At 36.9% G+C, this 15,171-nt stretch overlaps 1 protein-coding gene across 5 annotated transcripts in view; it reads right to left on the bottom strand.

Annotated features, from left to right (window-relative positions):
* LOC121375781 (tetraspanin-18-like) overlaps positions 1-15,171 on the bottom strand; it is a 129,629-nt gene that overhangs the window by 32,767 nt on the left and 81,691 nt on the right. The gene's annotated exons all lie outside the window — the stretch shown is intronic.

Raw genomic sequence — 15,171 nt, 5'->3', positions numbered from 1 at the left:
TTATCCTGTCTATGGGATGGTGCATATAAAAGATTCTTTGCTACTAATGAAAAATGTAGAGGGTTTCTTCTCTAAGATTATATGTCAAAATAACCAGATGTTTGACATCCAATAGCCGATCCATTTACTAATTGTCATTTGAATTTGATGTTGTTGTTGCTGGGTTTTTTTGGGGGGTTTCAGCTCTCCCAACTTACTTGGGTCATTTGTTGATGATTGGGATTTTTTCCATGTCCCAATAAGTGCCCCACAATTGGTCTATCAAAAGCTATGGTATGTGTTGTCTTGTCTGTGGGAAAGTGCAAATAAAAGATCCCATTGGCATTGCTTGCTCTTAATGGAAAAATAACAACTGTACATCAAAATTATCAAATGTCCGACATCCAATAGCTGATGATTACTATATCAATGTGATCTAGTGGTGTCATTAAACATAATACATTTTAACTTTTTTTGTTCATCTTATGTTCAGTTAAGGTCCTAGACACATAAACCTGAACTATTATGGGCTGTAAGTTCAGAACAAAGTGGTTAATGTTTAATTGTTAGTGGTTTGTGAGACAGAAACTGATGTAGTGACCTGACTTCTCTCCATTAAGCTATCACGTCTCACTCTGTGCTAGAGTCAGTACTGAGGAAGGAAGGAAGAATGTTTTTATTTAATGATGCACTTGACGAATGTAAATTTACAGCTATGTGATGGCAGACATATTGGTTCAGGATCATACAGGTAATGAGAGAAGAAACCTGCTACCACCATGCCATGGACTACACTTTTCAGTTAGAAGCAAGAAATCTTTTATATGCAAAATCCCAGACAGGATAGTACATACCACAACCTTTGTTACACCTGTTGTGGAACACTGGTTGGAATGAGAAATAGCACAATGGGTCCACTAATGGAGATTAATCATGAATCATGCGAGTGCTTTACAACCAGTGCTGTGAGATTTGAACCCAGTACCTACCAGCCAATGACTTAGCTACTATGCCACTAAGGCCAGTTTACACTTCTGTGAAAATAAATGGTACGTAGTTCAATGGTTAAATTGCTCACTCAAGGGTGGAGTGGGTTGTAGGATTAATTTTTCTAGTAAAACGTTTTGTTTGTTTTGTTTAACACCACCACTAGAGCACATTAATTTCTCAATCATAAGCTGTTGGATATTAAACATTTTGTAACGGTTTAGTAAGCCACTAGATAATTACATTTGTTATGTGCACATTCCCAGATAAGGATGCAGCAAGGGGTCCTTTATATGCACTTTCTCACAAACAGGAAAGCACATACCATGGCCTTTGACCAGTTGTGGTGCACTGTTTGGAACGAGAGAAAAAAAAACAATCAGATGAATGGATTCACTGAGGTAGTTCGATCCTGCGACGCAAGCAGCTCTAGCGAGCACTCAACCGACTGAGCTAAATCCCACCCCAGAACATGTACATAGCAAAACTAAGTTAACAAAAACCTGAAACATTTTTATTCTGGCCCGATTCCGGCCTGATTTCGGCCTGCTTATTCCAAGTACACTACATTTAGAACAAGAGTTCAAGTACTATTTTATTTCCCGCTGGTAAACATTTCCAACATAAATATCCCATAATAGTGTCCAGATGTGAACAATGCCTGCAATAAAACACCTACCATAAATCTATGATGATCCAGTCTGCAAACACCGGCCTGGACCGAATCACGAATACTTGCGGCACCGGATTAATTACGGACATCATTGTAACAAATGTTAGAGGGTGATTACCAATTCGGCTGTGCATACAAGTTGTTGTTTATCTATAGCTGCGGATAGGACATTCCCATACGCACAACAATGGAAGTCATATTAAGCAATTTACCTCACAGATTAATCTTGGTTGTTAGGAACAATCATATTTGATAACATATTGATATATTTATTGTAAGGATAAACAAATATAATATAACAATATGTGTAACAAAAGCTTAAGAATATTTTTAACAAAAAAACATTTAATGAACTTGATGAAGTTATTTCTACAAATTACAGTTTATTATGGACTGTTCCAATAAATATGAGAAGGGAGAGGAAATCAGGGTTCATACTGGAACAAATTTTGGTTTAGGCAATTTTTAGATATGTATGTTGAATATTTCCTTGAAAATTATTAAATTTTTTATAAGCAAAAAAACTAAATGTTGTAGCCACTTTTAATAAAAATTGGCAATTGGCTAATTTGGCCATGTGTAGGGTGAGCCCTGAGAAAGATGGGAAGAAAGTAAGGGAAGAAGAATGTAAACATAGACAAGAAAAGAGATGAAAACCGGGAAAAGTGAAGTTAATAGAAGAGAAGAGGGAGGAAATGATGGAGGTATACAGCCAAAAGAGGCAGGAGGGAAAACACACATGAGAAAGATGGAGGAGAAAAGGAAATAAAAGGGGGAGTGGGAGGTAAAAAGAGAAGGAAGGAGGGCAGCAAAGGAAGAGGGAGAGAAAAAGGCAAAGAAGGAGAAGGTAAAGGGAGAGGAAGACAGGAGGAAGGGAAGGGATATGTACTAGGAAAATAGACGAGTAGGGAAGTCATTGAAATTATTGTTTGATATCTGGTAGAATATTAAAACCTATAAAGTCAAAATATTCAAATGGCCATCCCCAATCTTCTTCCAACCCTACAAATAACCACTTAGCAACTTGTGACTGATGCCAACACGGAATAAATTTCTTTTTAAAAACATTGGCCACAGTGGTACAGTGGTTAGGTAGGGGCGGGATGTAGCCCAGTGGTAAAGCATTCGCTTGATGCACGGTCGGTCTATAGGATTGATCCCCGTCGGTGGACCCATTAGGCTATTTCTCGTTCCAGCCAGTGCTCCACAACTGGTGTAACAAAGGCCGTGGTATTTACTATCCTGTCTGTGGGATGTTGCATATAAAAGATCCCTTGCTGCTAATTGAAAGGAGTAGCTCATGAAGTAGCGACAGCAGGTTTCCTCTCTCAATATCTGTATGGTCCTTAACCATATGTCAGACGCCATATAACCATAAATAAAATGTGTGGAGTGCGTCGTTAAATAAAACATTTCCTTCCTTACTTCCTTCGGGTGGTTAGGTCATCACACTTGAGGCTGGTGGGTGTTGAGATCTTACAGATAAGGAAACAGTACCTACTTCTCCCTCACTAACCATTAACACCTGTTCTGGACACACTACAAACATGGGACCAACTTCACAAAAGATAGTAAACCCAATTTTACACATAAACATAACTCTACGACTAAACCACAATTTGTATTACTAATAACAGTATGTGTAATATAGTTTGAAGTATACATATTTCATTTTCTTTTGTCCGGGGCAAAAAGTAACCCATTGGTAAAGTGCTCACTCGATGTGCGGTTGGTCTGGGATCGATCCCCGTCGGTGGGTCCAGTGGGCTATTTTTCGTTCCAGCCAGTGCACCACGACTTGTATATCAAAGACTGTGATGTGTACTACCCTGTCAGTGGGATGGTGCATATAAAAGAACCTTTGCTGCTAATGGAAAAGAGTAGGCTATGAAGTGGCGACCGCGGGTTTCCTCTCTCAATATCTGTGTGGTCCTTAAACATATGTCTGGCGCCATATTACCATAAATAAAATGTGTTGAGTGCGTCGTTAAATAAAACATTTCCTTCCTTCCTTCCCTTTCTTTTGTCCTTATAATGTCCTAATAAATATAACTTTCTGAAACGATGTAACTTTCCGCATGAATAGATGCCAAACACAAGTAAACAAAGAAAGGTATAACTGCTAGTACGTCGCACACATAAACTTAAATTGTTTTTGTGAAATTGTTTCCTGAACCTTAATTGGCAATTTATAAACATGAAAAAAAGATTAAAAAGAAAACTCACTGTTTTTAATCAACTGACTTGCTTCAATGAAAGTGCCTTTTGATGTTTTTGTTTTTTCCTTAAATTTTCCTCCTTTTTAAAAAATAAGTATGCTTTACATTTCAAACCCTTCTTTAAGTTTTATTACCCAGATTTATTACATGAGAGTAAATTAATCCACTGTCGATTTTAATAAGAAAGAAGAAAGAAGTGTTTTATTTAACGACGCACTCAACACATTTTATTTACGGTTATATGGCGTCAGACATATGGTTAAGGACCACACAGATTTTGAGAGGAAACCCGCTGTCGCCACTACTGGGCTACTCTTCTGATTAGCAGCAAGGGATCTTTTATTTGCGCTTCCCACAGGCAGGATAGCACAAACCATGGCCTTTGTTGAACCAGTTATGGATCACTGGTTGATGCAAGTGGTTTACACCTACCCATTGAGCCTTGCGGAGCACTCACTCAAGTTTGGAGTCGGTATCTGGATTAAAAATCCCATGCCTCGACTGGGATCCGAACCCAGTACCTACCAGCCTGTAGACCGATGGCCTGCCACGACGCCACCGAGGCCGGTCGATTTTAATAACTACAAACTCAAAATAGTCCCTTTAAGGGCTCGTATTAATCTCCATCAGAGATATCATTAACATAGACTGTCTTTTGATCAATACTAACCGTATATAAAAATGTTAAAAAATGTTGTTTAAATATAAGGCAAATAAGTACTTCACATTGATATATTGGTAATGTCAAAAACCAAACAAACACATCTTATTTTGAGTAAGTAGCATGTGGTTTTATCAAATGAATAAAGTTTTTTTTTTAATGACAACATTAGAGAACATTGATTCTTGAATTATTAATTACCGGTACCTGCTATTGGATGTCAAACATTTGGTAAAAATATGTTTGACTTGTAGTCTTAGAGGCAACCTGTTACTTTTTAATCATTAGTAGCATAGGATCTTTTATATGCACTTTCACATAGACAGGACATCGTATACCACATTAATAGATGAGTCATTGTTGAGACAGGAAAAATATCAAATGTATAGTCACCTACATAACAATATGTTATCACAACACATATATATGCAGCAGTTTTATACCCAAACAACATTTCTAGCAATGGATTCGTTGTTCGGTATTTTATTTTATTAAAACAAAATTTACGCTGAAAAAAGGAAAGAAAGAAAGAAAGAAATGTTTTATTTAACAATGCACTCAACACATTTTATTTACGGTCATATGGCATCAGACATATGGTTAAGGACCACACAGATTTTGAGAGAAAACCCGCTGTCGCCACTACATGGGCTACTCTTTCCGATTAGCAGCAAGGGATCTTTTATTTGCGCTTCCCACAGGCAGACAGCACAAACCATGGCCTTTGTTGAACCAGTTATGGATCACTGGTCGGTGCAAGTGGTTTACACCTACCCACTGAGACTTGCGGAGCACTCACACAAGAGTTTGGAGTCGGTATCTGGATTAAAAATTCCATCCCTACCAGCCTGTAGACCGATAGCCTACCACGATGTCACTGAGGCGAGTGAAAAAAGGAAGAAAAAAAGATGTGTTTTTTTTTAAATAACATCACTAGAGCACATTGATTTATTAATCATCGGCTATTGGATGTTAAACATTTGGTAATTTTAACATAGTTTTAGAGAGGAAACCCACCACATTTTTCCATTAGTAGCAAGGGAGCTTTTATATGCACCACCCCACAGACAGGATAGCACCTACCACAGACTTTGATATACCAGTCGTGGTGCACTGGCTGGAATGAGAAATAGCCCAATGGATGCACCGACGGGGATCGATCCTAGACTGACCACGCATCTGGCGGGCACTTTACCACTGCGCTACGCCCCACCCTATGATGAAATTATTACTAAAACCAAAGAAGCAAAACAAGGATGATTCAGGGCTTCTATAATTTTTATAAAATTCACTAGCCATGGGATCAGTGATTTAAACAATTTACAAGCCACGATTAAAAATTCACTAGCACTACTTTACTTTAAGTTAATACAGTTTTACTAAATAATATTAGTAATAATCAAATATGTCACCTAAAGAAGGAGATACTAGATAGAGCTTAAAAACACTAACAATGGTGGTTGGGATGGGGGCAGGATATTCATATTAACAAAATAGACTTAACTCAAACATTTAACCAAAAATATTCACTAGCCGTCGGGCATGGCAATAGTTGTTATTTACTAGCTCAACATTGAATATCACTAGCCATGGGAGTGGGGCTACCATAATCTAGAAGCCCTGATGATTTTTTAATATGTTAAAGGGACAGACCCTAGTTTCAACCAGAGTTAATATGTTAAAGGGACAGACCCTAGTTTCAACCCGGGTTAATATGTTAAAGGGACAGACCCTAGTTTCAACCCGGGTTAATATGTTAAAGGGACGGACCCTAGTTTCAACCCAGGTTAATATGTTAAAGGGACAGACCCTAGTTTCAACCTGAGTTAATATGTTAAAGGGACAGACCCTAGTTTCAACCCATAAAAAATAACACTAAGTTTAATTAATCTACAAACCCGCAACACATTTGGATAAAGTTGCAGTTGAGTGAAACACAAGTCTGTGACTTTGAAATGGTGAAATACCCTCTAAAAATAAACTAAAACTTGACTTCATAACTGTTACTTCTCAAATGCATGTGCGTTTTTAAAAATATGAGAAATGTATTTTGTGATATTAAAAAATCAGGATGACCAAAAACACTTCAAATGCACAGAAATTGATAATGTAAACAATAAAATCTAAGTAAAGTATGATTTCAGTTATCAAAAATGGCTATAGTAATAAAAAATATGCCTTAGTGTTTAAAAACTAGGGTATGCCCCTTTAAGTACTGCAAACAATATATTCTCTGTGGTTTGCCTAATAGGTTCAGTGCAATAAAGAAACCGCACACACTTAAGTAGTATTTCCTTATGAAGAAACTAAATTATTTATCATACCCAAAGAACAACCTACATTTGATCGATTATTAACCAATTACGGTCAACACACATTCATCAATCTCTAATTTTTATTCTAAAATTAATCCCACAGACACACATAATACCAGAAATGTTAGAGATAAAAAAGCCACATTTGTCAAAAATAATTATGGTCAGAAAAAAGTAAAAAACGTTTGTTTAATTTTTCAATTCAGTTCTTTTAGTGAATTTGAGCTGGATAACTCATCAGCACTGTACAATATATTTGTTAAAAGGTGCACAATGGTTTTAAAACCATTATACATGTATGCTAGGAGAATGCAAACAATATATTTTAAATACAGCTATTTTTCAGATTTGTGGCATAGTGTAAAATGTTTCCAATATTACTTTAACTGTTTAATACTATGGATATTAAACAGGAAGGAAGGAAATGGTTTATTTAACGATGCACTCAACACATTTTATTTATGGTTATATGGCGTCAGACATATGGTTAAGGACCACACAGATATTGAGAGAGGAAACCCGCTGTCGCCACTTCATGGGCTACTCTTTTCGATTAGCAGCAAGGGATCTTTTATATGCACCATTCCATAAACAGGATAGCACATACCACAACCTTTGATGTACCAGTCATTGTGCACTGGCTGGAGATGTTAAACAATTTAAAGACAGAAGGCTATTTCCAATAATAAAGTTCGATATTTTTGTTGTTGTTCTTATTAAGTTGTTACATAATGGAAGGATCACTATAACATGGAATTTGTTTTTAATTTCAATAACACAAGTAAAACATGCCATATAATAATTATGACAGTCAAGGGTGTTACAAAAAAACTTCTTGACCAATTAAAGTTTGTTTTGTTTAACTACACCACCAGAGCACTTTGATTAACTAATCATCAGCTATTGGATGTTAAACATTTGGTAATTCTGACTCATAGTCAACCCGCTACATTTTTCCTAATGCAGCAAGGGATTTTTTATATGTACTTTTCCAAAGACAGGAAAGCACATAGCATGGTATTTGACCAGTTGTGGTGCACTGGTTGGAATGAGAAAAAATAAATCAGTTGAATGGATTCTTGACCAGAGTTATATTAAAGGTTCATCAGTTCACTTACTGATACAATATACTTCCTGGCCATTGTTCTAATGTTATTTCCATGGTACATGGTGTCTTTACAACATTACTGGATATTTCTGGAGTTTAAAAGCTTAAGTTTCCGGTTTGATATAATGCTTTTCACATCTGGCAACACATTTTGCCAAACCTGCAGAAAGCTAGTGAAGTAAGTTAACACTGCATGCTGGCATAATAAATGTGCATGTACATGTACATCCACTTATTTTCATAATAAGACAAAAATAAAAATAATAAAATCTAATTATATTCACAATTAGTTAACCACTAAGTGTTAGACTGACATTTGAAAGCATTCCACAACTAATTTTCTGAAGAAAAAAAAAAAGCTGTAAAAATTATTTAAAATTTTGAAAACTACAACAGCTTTCAAAACATCAGACATATTATTATCTTTATGTCTTATCGAAATAAAAAATGAAATTGGCAAAAACAAGAGTCTAATATCTTCTTTAAAATAAGATCAATGTTGCTTTGTAGTATTTTACAACCCATCATACGATACTTGTATGTTGTGTGGAAAAAAGTGTGCTTTTTAAAGCCAAACCTTATCCCACAGCTCTCCTATTTAACAAAAAAAAGAAGAAAAAAAAAAGAAAAAAATATATATCAATCAGATATTGCGAACAGATCGATTACTACCTACATGTATATGTAACTTTAAAAAAACAAAAAAACCCATGATGTTACATATTTTCATATATATAGTTACTATCCATTATATAAAATTCATTTAAATTTCAAACTCACATTATGTTCAGGTATAACATGCAGCTCCTCCGGAAAAAGTTTTCTCCGCATCTTTCTAAACGACATGATTTTTGTCCTTCTGTTTTATAAGTCTCTCGTCTCGAATTAATGAATTAACAACAACGATACAGCTGAGAGCAAGGATTGCAAATTACATCCTTAGCATTACAAACACCGTTGAATAACTAAATGCAGACCAACACTAGCTGTATCTGTGGCAAGATTCTCTCCCCACCTGAATGGCACACGGCAAGCAACTGGCAACTCATTAGCCCATGCATGGCCAGTAATGATCTCCTTGATTACATTTCTATACCCTCGACATCAATAAGTTCCTGCTATTGTCCAGGAAGGACAAACAGGTTGAATGTGATTTGTGATGATTTATCACACACACAATCTGGGGTTTTTCATTCCGGAATTTTCCAATGGAATCGTGAGTAAAAATAAACTGAATCGTTCCAGAAGGTTAGAACAACTTCATATGCATGCACGCACTTGAGACCCAATCAAATTACAGGTGTGTGGAAAATGTTAATAATATTATACCTTTTAATTCAGCAAACTGTAAAATGTCCATACCAAATCAACATCTCATAGTGGAAAATATGAAATATATTATGCTTTGCTATAACTAGATATTACATTTGGTGATAATTTTTTTTTTTTTTAAATTTGATTCTGCTGTAATCTTAAAAATGATGTAATACTGGTATAGATATTTTGGGATTCTACGAATCTACAGTTCGTCCTATAGTTCGTCCCATCCTCCTACAACATTTTTTTTGGTAAATAAGTTCAGTTTCGTTTGAGGTAAAAAGACAAAGTAAAATTATTTTGGAAATAAAAAATATACTATTTTTGTGTGTAATTTAGAAATAAATCGGCTTAGAAATAAATAACTTGTAGTAAATTCATAGTATGAAAAAAGGCATTCCCTGTGGGATGGACTATTATTTGGCAATTTTTTTTTTTTTTTTTTTTTTTATCTCATAATTTTAAGCTTTTGACCCAAACTTTGGGATTCGAAGAAGCACAGAATCTTACTAAATTCTCAGACTTTTAAAAACAGCATTTCTTCACTCAAATAAGAATACAAATGTGAAGAAAATTTTGAATTATTATACCACAAATAAGACAATATTTTGGGACCAATTAACGTTAATTCTGTTGCATTAAACAGCTCACCTACAATAAGCTGTTTTAATGGCACTCATGGTGGCATCCATAGATGTTTATCCCAATGCATGTTAAATAAAATAAAATTGTGATATAAAATTCCAGATTTTTTAAATTAAAGTTTAATTTCATATAAACATTTATAGGTGGAACTATAAATCAAGCTTCACTAATATTGGACAAAGTTAACTTAGTGAGCTAAATGCTAATGAATTTTAAGAATCAATTGAAATAAAAACATAATATATTACAAGTCTTAATATATTGGGTGAGATAATGAGGGGATGTGGATAATGGGGGAGGATGTTGTCGGATTTTGGAGTTGTGTTGTTTTGTTAGGGTGGTTTGTTTGTTTTGTTTGGGTTGGGTTTTTTTTTTTTTTGGGGGGGGGGGTATTTTTTTAGGCGGTATTTTATTTGTTTTGTGGTTGTTTGTTGGTTCCAATGAGGGGAGTGGGTCTTTAGATTATTAACGATTACCAATAACATATGCTTTATTACAACCATTTCCAATTTCAGTGACTGTATTTCATAGTTTACATTTCTTAAGTCATTATCAGGTTGGAAAATGCATGCAACTGCAGGGCCACTGATCAATTAATTTATCTTTCAAACTGGAGTGGAGGTAGTGGTGACAATGCAGGAACAGAGGAGGGGGGGGGCTGACGGGCTCTACTCCCCCCCCCCCCTCCAATAATTTTTTTTTTAAAATGTATTAGTAGTAAATCTTAAGGCAGAGATGAATTTTACTTTACTTGTAGAATGCAGGAAATAGCATTTCTGAACATCTACATTCCAAAATGTTATGGGAAGCATCCCCCCCCTCCCCCCCCCCCAATCCCGAACCCCTTAGAAACTTCGCTTTGTGCCCTCGATCTCGGTCTGCACTCTCAATGCACGTTTACTCGTTTCCGCCGTGTCTGCAATGAATTACTTTCTAAGATGGGGCAAATGCTACACCCTGCTCCCACACCCGCCACTTCCCCTCCGCTTTCAACAGAAATATCATTTTCACTACTAAATAAATACCCTACCATCACACGATCCTGATGTTTTTGTGTTTTTTTTTGGATCTGACCCATTTTAATTTAGGGCCAGAGGACACTTCCCTAAATTACATTGTTCCTGGATGCATTTCGTGAATTCCGCCGCCTCATCTGAAATGTCCATAGTTCATGCACGGATATTTCTCTTTCATTTCACACTCAATTTGTGGTCAAATTTCACAGTCTAAGCGAATGAAATTGACAAAGAATGAAATTAACAAAGAATGGAGTATCCTCTGTGACCTCAATCAGGCTAATAACCATTTCACGTGTGACGTTGTATGCTGTTCGGGGGGTTTAAAAGATTTAAAAGATTTAAAAGGTGGCGCCGTGGTTAAGTCATCGGGCATAAGGCTGCTACGTACAGGGTTCGCAGCCCGGTACCGGCTATAAATATCAACCTACCTTGTCATCGTATAAGTTGTCATCATATGCGTTCAACTTTGTTTCATAATCATCCGTGTACGTGTCGCACCGATATAAATACGCACAAGTAGCGTAATCCATTTCAGTATGAAACACTAACACAGAAGAGAATACTATAATTTGCCCATTTCTTAATCCGATTGCCCATTTCTTTGACACTGTCTTAAAAACATGTTGTGCTATGGTTCCCGAAAGACCACTCATTAGAGTGGAGTAAAACGAGAAACGTCTGACAAAGTCCACATGTAAACTGTGTCATGATTCAAAACGGTCTACCTACATGACAATGCAAGCGATGCGCTCATTAAATGTTGTAAAAGAACCGTTTTAGAGGTACGTACTGTTCTGTTATGCATAAAAATGCTATTTCGGCTACCGCTAACGTCAGGACCACAGGAAATTTCAAGCTCGACTAGTCAACAGCTGTTACCAAATTACTACGTGAAGCACATCGGTTATTGCAGTAGCAGGGTATGCGTGTATGTTGTGTGTAGTGTGTGTATTGTGTCTGGATGTTGTGTGTAGTGAATGTGTGTGTGTGTGTGTAGTGTGTGTGTGTGTGTGTAGTGTGTGTGTGTGTGTGTAGTGTGTGTGTGTGTGTGTGTGTGTGTAGTGTGTGTGGTGTGTGTGTGTGTGTGTAGTGTGTGTGTGTGTGTGTGTGTGTGTAGTGTGTGTGTGGTGTGTTGGAATTTTAAAAAAGTTTGTTTTGTTTAACGACACCATTAAAGCACACTGAGTAATTAAGCATAGGATATTGGACGTCAAGCTTTTGGTAATTCTGACACGTAGTCATCAGAGGAAACCCGTTACAATTTGTCCTAATACAGCAAGGGATCTTTTATATGCAATTTCCCCCCAGACAGGAAAGCACATACCACGGTGTTTGACCAGGTGTGGTGCAGTGGTTGGAACTAGACAAATTATATCGTGGAGAGGCATTTACATAGGCCTACAGCCTGTTTGCCGATCCATTTTATTTATTTCAAATGAATAAATATTGTTTAAAAAAAAAAAAATGAACTAGAAAAAAAAAATCAGTTGAATGGATCCACCAAGGTGGTTCGATCCTGCGACGCAAACACCTCAGGCGAGCACTCGACCGACTGAGCTAATTCCCGCCCATGTGAAGGAATTTATTATGCAGCGGGGTCCATACGAAATGGGGCGGGACGTAGCCCAGTGGTAAAGCGCTCGCTCGATGCACAGTCGGTCTGGGATCGATCCCCGTCGGTGGGCCCATTGGGCTATTTCTTGTTTCAGCCAGTGTACCATGACTGGTATATCAAAGGCCGTGGTATGTACAGCCGTGGTATGTACTACCCTGTCTGTGGGATGGTGCATATAAAAGATCCCTTGATGCTAATCGAAAAAGAGTAGCCACGAAGTGGCGACAGCGGGTTTCCTCTCTCGATATCCGTGTGGTCCTTAACCATATGTCTGACGCCATATAACCGTAAATAAAATGTGTTGAGTGTGTCGTTAAATAAAACATTTCTTTCTTTCTTTCCATACGAAATATATAGGGGGGAGAGAGGTTCGAGTCATACTCTCTGGTAAATATATATTGAATACAAATAAAATGTGATTGAACCAGACAAAAACTAATATTTTGTCATTCCGTAGTCAAATATCATGTTTGTTTATTTTGTTCAAAGACACCACTAGAGCACATTGATTTATTAATTATCAGCTATTGGATGTCAAACATTTGGTAATTATGACGTGTAGTCTTAGAGAGAAAACCCGCTACATTTTTCCATTAGTAGCAAGGGATCTTTTATATACACCATCCCACAGACAGGATAGCACATAATACGACCTTTAATATACCAGTCGTGATGCACTGCCTGGGACGATAAATAGCCCAATGGCTCAATGACGGGGATCGATCCCAAACCGACCGCAAGCTTTACCACTGGACTACGTCCCGCCCTTTAAATATGAAATGAGTTTACGTATGTTCTCATTTTCAATAAAGGCTATTACAATTTTATAAAATTACTGAAAACCAGATGTATTAAAATTAGAATGTAATTCTTGTGAACTTCCTCGTCTGCAGCTGTGTATTGTTCGAACTGTCCGACGCCATGTAACCGTAAATAAAATGTGTTGAGTGGCGTCGTTAAATAAAACAATTCCTTTCTTTTGTTCGAACTGAAAATGATCAAGACTGATGTCTACAACGTATATAACGATGACATCCTTGTTATAGAATAATGAATCAATGAAATCAAGATGTCATGGAAATTATTCCATCACATTTTCTCTGCCAAATGTATCTTTTCTCGTTTGTTTGAGATGCCATCGATTGCTCTCTGGACACCAATGGGTGGTCAAGAGTCACAGTACACCGACAGTGCTCAGAGTAAAGTGAAAGATTTTCCTTCAGAATAAATGAATGTGTCAAGTATGTGTGACCGATGCGAGCATGACACAAGACCACTTCATTCTTTCTGTACAACCGGTGCACCCCGACTGGTATATCAAAAGCCGTGGTATGTGCTAGTTTGACATCCAATACCGATGATTAATAGATCAATATGCTCTAGTTGTGTCGTTAAACAAAATAAACTATATCGTTCTGTACCGCCTTTAGAAGGACTGCCACTCTCTCAGGACTGACTTGACAGAATGAAGCTTGTTCGCAACCGCACTAACCATTTTGCCAGTTAAAAAGATGTAGTGGTTTTATGTTATGTTTAAAATCAATCAGCTCTGACATGAGGCAAATCCAGCTTTAGGATACGTGGAAGTTGGATCAGTATTTATATTACTTCTGATGCCAACATGGCTGGGTACCCAACAAAATGCTTTATTGGCAGTAGATAAAAAGACACACTTTCGTATCGCCATCTTGATCAACGGATATTCCACCTTCATAAATGTAATGCCCAGAGATAGGAAAACGATCGTATGAAATTCATATATTTGGATGCTACAGAATCCTTAATTTTTGCCAGGGCTTCAGTGATTGACAAAATTTTGATAGTAGATTGATGTCGAAGTAAATAAGTCCGTATTCTGCACCCCCTTCCCCCCCCCCCTCAGCCCCCCAACCATCCAACTGGGGTATCAATTAACGTAATTAACTCAGTGTTGCCTTAAGCAAGTGTTGTTAAGGTATATAACTAAACCTAACCTTAAACTAACCCTAATCCTAATTTACCCCTAACAAATATTTTAAAATTTGTTTTGGGTGGAGATAAGGAAGGCTTGCCAAAAAAGGGGGCTTTGAAACTTAACAGAGCGAGGGACCCATTGGACTATTTCTCGTTCCAGCTAGTGCATCACGACTGATACACGTCATATGTGTCATCTTGTCTGTGGGATGGTGCAAATAAAAGATCCCTTGCTACTAGCGGATTTCCTCTCTATGACTATGTCAAAATAACCAAATGTGCTCTAGTAGTGTCGTTAAACAAAACAAACTCAAACTGTAAAAGAGGTTGTCGATTTCAACCACAGTACTGTCTGTTTCACGGCATTACACGAATGACCTAGAGAACGTAATGACGCTGTGTGTTGGTCAACCATTTTAAAAATTATTTTATTATTATATCTGGCAGCTCGCTTATGTTTATTCATGTATTGTTTTAAAAAGAGTCCATGGATCTTTGAGTGACACATGGAATGACGCAAACACAGATATCTATATATACTAGTAGCTGTTTTAAATTAAATACAAATACTATAGTCCGTCCCACAGGGAACGCCTTTTTTCATTCTATGAAATTTACTACACGTTATTTATTTTTGAGCACATTGTTTTCTAAATTGCACACAAAAATAGTATTTTTTG

The sequence above is a fragment of the Gigantopelta aegis genome, chromosome 6 (assembly GCF_016097555.1).
Source record: "Gigantopelta aegis isolate Gae_Host chromosome 6, Gae_host_genome, whole genome shotgun sequence".
In the NCBI taxonomy this organism is placed as follows: Eukaryota; Metazoa; Mollusca; class Gastropoda; order Neomphalida; family Peltospiridae; genus Gigantopelta; species Gigantopelta aegis.
This window is presented reverse-complemented; position numbering and strand designations above follow the sequence as displayed.